Here is a 7599-nt window from a genome sequence, read left to right as displayed (position 1 = left end):
TCGTCGAAACAAAAAACATACAACATGAATGTTGTGCGGAACTGCGAGATTAGGCTGCTGGTCAAAGGAAATTTCAAACAATCGATCATGCACGACGAATCTGACAAAATTTGTCCAGAATAGCTCCAAACGGGAACACGAAATAAAGATCTTCCAACCGACGAAACTACGAACCAATCGCCTGAATGGAACCGTAGCATCGAGGTGCTTCTTTTTCGTGTAGATCTTACCTCGAATCGAAGCACCGTTGTGTAGATCAAAGGGACAAGGAAGAGAGGAGATTAGAGAGAAGCTTACTGGAGGTTGAAGAAGACCTCACGTACACACCTCGCATCCCTCCCATCTCCACTCATGCAAGGGCCCGCTCTCTTGCACTCGCCTCGGCCTGGCTCGCAAGAAACATCCGATCTGAGCATTTCCAATGAGCCAAGCCCAGAGGTGCTTTAAGTTCCGTGCTATGCAGGCCCAACAGTGTATGCAACCAACCAAACACCCCGTTTCCTTCCCGCGCGGGCCTGGTTGGGCCTCATGCAGGCAACCAAACACGCCCAAGATGCCGACCTCCGTTTTCTCCCCCTTCACCACCATAAGGGACTCGGGAGCCCTCACCCTCTCTGTTGAGTATGGAGGGGGACCCGACTTGTTTGGGCCACTAGGGACATACATTTAGTAGAACCAAGTCCCGTGCCATCCCTTTCCAGACTTGGGAAAGCTCATCTTTGGGAAAGCACTCCTCCCACGGATCAGGATGCCCAGGCCTCCACACAATTGGGTGATGTGGCTCTTCGCGCCAGCTGACGGATCCTTCTTGACGGTCATAGACCGACACGTGAAGATATGCTTGAGGAGCCCCCAATGGGGTCAACAGCCGAGGAAATTCTCGCAGAGGGAGACGAAGGCCACAAGGTAGATGATGGCACTGGGAGGAAGGTGATGGAGCTGCGCACCGAAGTAGTCAAGGAAATCTCAGGAGAATGGATGAGGAGGCATCGAGAAGCCCCACACAATGTGCGTGACGAGAAAAACTCACTCGTCCTCCTCAATCGTGTGGATGAGCCCCTCCTCTGTGTGCTCTTCCAGTCGACGCATGTGACTCACGTCGGGATCCAGTCCCCCGACGCACCTCTAGCAGCCACGCCCGAGCTGGAGGAGGAAGCCCCTCGACCTTCTTCGCCTTCCTTGCTTTCGCCGTGGAGCCCTTCACCATTGTCGTGCGCTCGAGCGGAAGAGAGGAGCGGAGAATCGGAGTGGGGGAAAGGGGATCTGAGGGCGGACCGCTGCCCCCAAATCTTTTATATCTCCAGACAAAATCTTCGGCTAGATCTCCCACCGCGAATCCCTGGATCGACGGCCTGCGCGAAGGGGCTTTGTGCAGAGTAGGCGCAACACGTGGTGGGGATCGTGAATGCAAATCGAGGAGCCACACCCTCCACTTTTCCACTAACGCATGACATTACCGCTTCAATGCGCGAACACACAAATTCAAATCCCGAGATTTCTGAGACGAATCAATCCGATTGATTACCAACGATTCCTTTCCTAAAGGACGCATGTCAGCCCGTCTAAACACCCTCCGCAGGGACCCGTGCACTCTGCCACGTTAAACACCCAACTGAAGTCTTCTTCAGGATTGTTATGTGACAAGCTTGACGCCCCTCTGCGAGTTCACTTGGCCCTCTCAATAGGTTCCAAGGCTCATGATTCGTAAACCTGGACTCGTAGGAGGCCTGCGCTGGCGTTCCTCTGGGATAAGGAGTGGCGTCTCTCCAGAGAGTCAGACCACATGCCGGTGTCGCCACTCGAGTTGTGATGACATGCTCTCACTTGGGCCCCTAGTCTATCTCCTCCGAGAGACAAAATGAATGCCACCGGGATTTTTCTAAACGATCGACAAAACCCGGTGTCAGATTACGGGTTCCGGCAAACCCTTGAGGTTCGAACACTGGGGTGTGCACGAAGATCTCTCTCTCCCTGGCTCGCTCTCGCAATGATCTCAAGGCCTAGCTCGACGAACCCAAAGAACAAGAGACACGAGGGTTTATACTGGTTCGGGTCACCGTTGCGGTGTAATACCCTACTCCACTGTGGTGTGGTGGATTGCCTTGTAGGCTGAGGATGAACAAGTACAAGGGATGAACTGCCTCCTTAGGAGAGGTGTTCTTCATCTCGGTGAGCTGGTGAGTTGGCCTTGGTGGAATGAGTCCGATCCAAGTTGAGTTTCCTCCTATGGTAGTGGCTAGTCCTATTTATAGAGGCCCTGGTGGTCTTCGCCTGCCAAAGCCTTTGGTGGTGACGCCACGCCGTGGGCTCCGTGGTGACCTCCGTCCTGCCGTCCTACTGGTCTTGGTCTCGTTGCAACGATATGTAAACCTTTGCCTGATGCCTCGGGACACCTCGCCTGTGCTTGCCCCTTTATATAGCACCAAAGAGGCAACTGGTACTCTGTGCTCGCTGGCGCCCGCCTGGCCTTGATCGTCATGGCTCATGTCACGCGCACCTTGCAAGGTACCCCTTGCATAGATATCTCTGCTCCTCGGGAGCCAGCCTAGTGAGGCTGCCCCTGAGGAGGTCTTGGTGTCGTCCGCCTCGCGAGGCTTGGCCCTTTGCGAGGGTCATGAGTGGTTGCTGATGAAGATGGGACGTACCAGGCTGTTGGTGGAGCCGTGCCCTGGGCCGCAGGCAGGCAAGTCTGGGTACCCCCATTCCCAAGACGCCGATAGTAGCCCTCGGGCCCAAGGCGTGCTCGCACTTGGCTTCGAGGCAAAGCCAAAGGGCAAGTGCGGTGCGCCGTAGACCCCAATAGCCTGCAGCCTTGATTGACGCGTGGCGACTGACGGGACGTGGGCGTCTCCACTTTCCCACGCTGCCTCGGCAACCGCCCGACTTGATGAGTCCCCGGTGCATGCAGAAAAACCATCATTACCTGCGATCGGGGAGGTCGACGGTTGGCCTCCTTCTGGCTATAAATGAGGAGGGGGCAGAGCCCCCGTCACTCATCTCCTCCGTCCATTCCGCCTGCCTCTCCTTCTTCCTCCTTGCTTCACTGCCTTGCAGCGACACTCATGGCGCCGGTGAAGAGGTTCTCGGCCATAGAGAAGGGGAAGGCTCGCCAGGAGGGGCCTGGCTCGCCACCGCCTAAGAGGGGGTGTAGGCGCCCCCGCAAGCATGCCGCAACCCCTGCTGTGGTCCCTCGTGGGCGTGGGTGAACTTCTTCGGAATCCGGTGCCATCCCTGGTGGCCGCGGCGATGTCCCTTTGCACGGAGGAAGCTGCCCAGGACGTGGCTGTCCCGTCAAGGAAGGGAGGCGCGCCATGGTGGCTCGGCCTCCCCGGCCGCGATTCCACTCGGTGGAGGTGCTGCCGGAGTTCGTTGTGTGGTTAGAGAACCCGGCCAGCACCTGGCTTCAGATTCCGCGCTCCTTCGCTGGCAAGCTGCCGGCCCTGGGTCCTGGCGGCCTCTGGCTGCAGGCCGATGGTTGCTGCAGCAAGGCTTCGTGGGTGGAAGTGGAGGTCTCTGTCGCGGGCAACATAGCCCTGGCCCGCGGCTGGTAGATGTTTGCCCGCGCGCGTGGTCTGAGCAGGCGTTGCACCCTCCACTTCAAGTACGACGATGCAGTGACCCTCTTCGTGAGGGTGTTCGGGGAGGACGGTCGCCGTGCTGGGTGCTGCCCTGAAGACAACAATGGTGACGAGGTGCTCAGCCTTGGCGACGGCCATCGCGAGGATGAGGGTGAACTCGCCCTCGGCGACTGCGGCTACGACCAGCTGCCATGTCGCCGGGCTCGCTTCAAGGACGGTGGCGAGTCGTCCCGTCGCCGCGCCCAAGTGAAGTGCGAGGAGGGCTCCGGCTGAACCCGGGGGGGTGATCCTCGTGAGCAGCCGCATCGTAGGACCGCTTTTTCCTGTCCTTTCCTCTCCCCATGTATCACAAGAAACAAGTATGGGGCCCTACGAGGGCGTGTAATGAACCGTAGTGCTTATGCTGCTTTGTGCCATGTTTATTGTTTCCAGGTTGTGTTGTGCAATCTATGCTTTACGCAGGCGTAGAGGGATAACTTAGCTTGATACCTCCAAGGAAGCTTCCACCTCGTGAGGGCGCGCGCCTCCTGGCATCTGGTGGATTTACCTGTTGGCGACTTGAGAGGCATCGCGAAGCTGCGAAAATTCGTTAGGAATTCCTTATCCCTTCTTGCACGAGGCCTCAGGCATGGGATGATAATGGCCTAGCGCACCATGTCGTGGTACCCGTGGGGCACGGACTTAGAAAGGGGGTGCGTCAGTCACAAGCTCAATCGAGGGCGCCTCGCGGAGACCAGGGGAGCACGCATGCACGCACACCTGTCCAGCCCCCTCGCGGGGCGTGCGAGGGAGAGCGTCGGGCAACTGCCGCTCTCCCTGGCGCAAAACAAAGAACCAAGGGAAGAATCAGAGAGAAGAGGGGATTCAACCAAGCCATCGAGAAACGCCAAAACTTCAAATTCCATTAAAAAGGGGGTGCAAGCCAACTACAGAAAGCAAATGAACAGCCGCGTCCGGCACCTAGTCTAGTCTTCTCAACAGCGCGGAGCTAAGTGCTGCCACTAGGACGTGGGAAGGAGCCCCTGAGGCCCGAGGGTGGCACTCCGGAGACTCCGGGGCGTGTACAGCCCCACTCATTATTACGTGAGAGTTTCACGAGCGGAGACCTTCACAAGCACTGGGCCTTGCTTCATTGGTAGAACTTCCGGAGGTGCTGGATGTTCCAGGCGTTCTGGATGGGGATCCCGTCCTGCGTCTCCAGGCGCGTGGCGGCAGGCTTGGAGACGCAGGCAATCCTAAACGGGCCCTCCCACATGGGTGAGATCTTATGCAACCCTTCCCTGGAGAGCACCCGCCTCAGGATGAGATCACCCACCACGAGCGTCCTGGAGCGGACGCTGTGGCAGTGGTACCGTCGCAATGCCTGCTGGTATCTTGCCGCCCGGAGCAAGGCTTGACGGCGGCATTCCACCCCCAGCACGAGGTCCATCCCCCGCATGGCATCCTGACGTGCCTCGTCAAACGCCAGGACCCGCGCGGAGTGATGCTTGACCTCGTGAGGAAGGACTGCTTCGGCTTCGTAGACGAGGAAGAACGGGGCCTCGCCTGTTGGCTTGGTGGCGGTAGTGCGGATGGACCAGAGCACGGAGGAGCTCCTCGTGCCAGCCCCTACCATAGGCCTCGAGCTTCTTCTTGAAGGTCCTGGTCTTGAGGCCTCTCAAGACCTCTGCGTTGGCGCGCTCGGCCTGGCCATTGCTCCTGGGGTGTGCCACTGAGGCGTAGCATATCTGCATTCCAAGGTTAGCACAATATGTCTTGAAGAGATTGCAAGTGAACTGCGAGCCGTTGTTAGTGATGATGCGGTTAGGGACCCCAAACCGGCTCACAAGGCCCTTGATGAACTTAACTGCTGACCCGGCTGGGATGGTGCGGACGGCCTCCACCTCCGCCCATTTGGTGAACTTGTCGATGGCGATGTAGAGGTAGCGGTAGCCCCAGGGCGCTCGAGGGAATGGACCCAGGACATTCGTCCCCCAGACCGCGAATGGCCACGAGAGTGGGATAGTCTGGAGGCCCTGGGCTGGCTGGTGGATTTGCTTGGCAAGGAACTAGCAGGCCTCGCAAGACCTGACCAGCTCGGTTGCGTCGTTGAGTGCCGTGGTCCAGCAGAACCCGCTGCGGAACGCCTTGCCGACTAGGGTACGTGCTGACGAGTGATGCCCGTAGTCTCCATCGTGTATGTCAGCTAGCAGCTCGCTCCCCTGCTTCCTGGAGATGCATCGCAAGGAAATATCATTTGGTCATTTTTTGTACAGCTCACCATCTTGGATGCAACATGTCGTAGCCTGCCGGGCCACGTGCTTCGTGTCCTCCTCCTTTTCAGGCAGCGTTCCTTGCATCAAGTATGCCCTGAACTCCTCGGTCCAGCACCCCTCCTGAGGCTCGAGTGCCAGGAGAAGGCGAGCTCCTGAGGTCGGGCCACAGGCAAGGGCCCCTGAGGTTGGTGGCAGGGGAAGTTCCTCCTGAGGTGGTGCAAGCTCGGCGGCTGGGGGAGCCGCTGAGGGCTTGAAGAGTTGCTCCTCGAAGACACCAGGTTCTTGGGGCTGACACCTTGATGCCCTCTTGGCGATCTCATCGGCTTCCTTGTTTGTACCGCGGGGCACATGCTGCAGTTCCAAGCCCAAGAATTGCTTCTCCATCTTGCGCACCTCCGTGAGGTATGCCTCCATGTGCTCGTCCCTTGGCTCATACACCTTGTTGGAGAAGTTGACGAGGAGCTGAGAGTCGCCCTTGATGGTGAGACGCTTCACTCCCAAGGCTGCCGCTGCCTTGAGGCCGGCGATCAGCCCCTTGTACTCCGCGATGTTGTTGGAGACCTTCTCGTCCCGCAGGAAGCAGAGCTGCATGGCATAGTATTGCTTGTCTTGGGTGGGCAAGATGAGTAGGGCTCCAGCCCCCGCGCCTTGGCGTGCGAAGGCGCCGGCGAAATATATGACCCAGCCGTCCGGTGCTTTACTTCCTGGAGAGAGGGATCGGCTCTCGCCTGCTTCAAGTTCCGGAGCGTCGGTCCATTTGGCCACGAAGTTGGCAAGGACGGATCCCTTGATGACCCTGGTTGTGCTAAACTCTAGCTCAAACGCCTGCAGTTCGATGTTCCACTTGGCGACCCTTCCCGCAGCGTTGGGGCTCCGGAGCACCCACTCCAGTGGGTAGGCTAAGACGACCTTGATTGGGTGGCCTTGGAAGTAATGACGCAGCTTGCATGAGGCCACCAGGAGCGCGAGCAGAAGCCTCTGTGGCATGGGATATCGCGCCCTTGCATCCCGCAACACCGTGCTGACGAGTACACCGGGTGCTCAACGAGGGCGGGAGCATCGACGGAGCCTGAGGCCTCCAGAGGTTGGGGCGCCTCCCGAGGTGGGAGGACCTCAGGAGCTTGGTCACCCATCGAGGCCTCTGCTGGCCCTGGAACGCCGTCTTGCACGGCCTGATCATCAGCTGGCGCCGTCGTAGCCCCCGTGGCTTCGTCTTGGTGCTACATCGTCCTGGCTGAAGGTGCGTCATTACGTGGCGGACTCTTGGCCTGGCGCTCCTCCCGGACCGCCACCAACACCGGAAAGGTGGAGTGGGGAGTGGCGGCTAGGTAGAGCACCAGGGGCTCGAGGGGACGGGGCGCCACTGTCGGTGTCAAAACCGGCGAATCTCGGGTAGGGGGTCCCGAACTGTGCGTCTAAGGTTGATGGTAACAGGAGACGGGGGACACGATATTTACCCAGGTTTGGGCCCTCTTGATGGAGGTAATACCCTACTTCCTACTTGATTGATCTTGATGAATATGAGGATTACAAGAGTTGATCTACCTCGAGATCGTAATGGCTAAACCCTAGAAGTCTAGCCTGTATGATTATGATTCCCTCTACGGACTAAACCCTCCAGTTTATATAGACACCGGAGGGGCCTAGGGTTGTACAGAGTCGGTTTACAGAGGAAGGAATCTTCATATCCGAACGCCAAGCTTGCCATCCACGCAAAGGAGAGTCCCATCCGGACACGGGAGGAAGTCTTCTATCTTGTATCTTCA

This window comes from Aegilops tauschii, chromosome 3, assembly GCF_002575655.3.
Source record: "Aegilops tauschii subsp. strangulata cultivar AL8/78 chromosome 3, Aet v6.0, whole genome shotgun sequence".
In the NCBI taxonomy this organism is placed as follows: domain Eukaryota; kingdom Viridiplantae; phylum Streptophyta; class Magnoliopsida; order Poales; family Poaceae; genus Aegilops; species Aegilops tauschii.
This window is presented reverse-complemented; position numbering follows the sequence as displayed.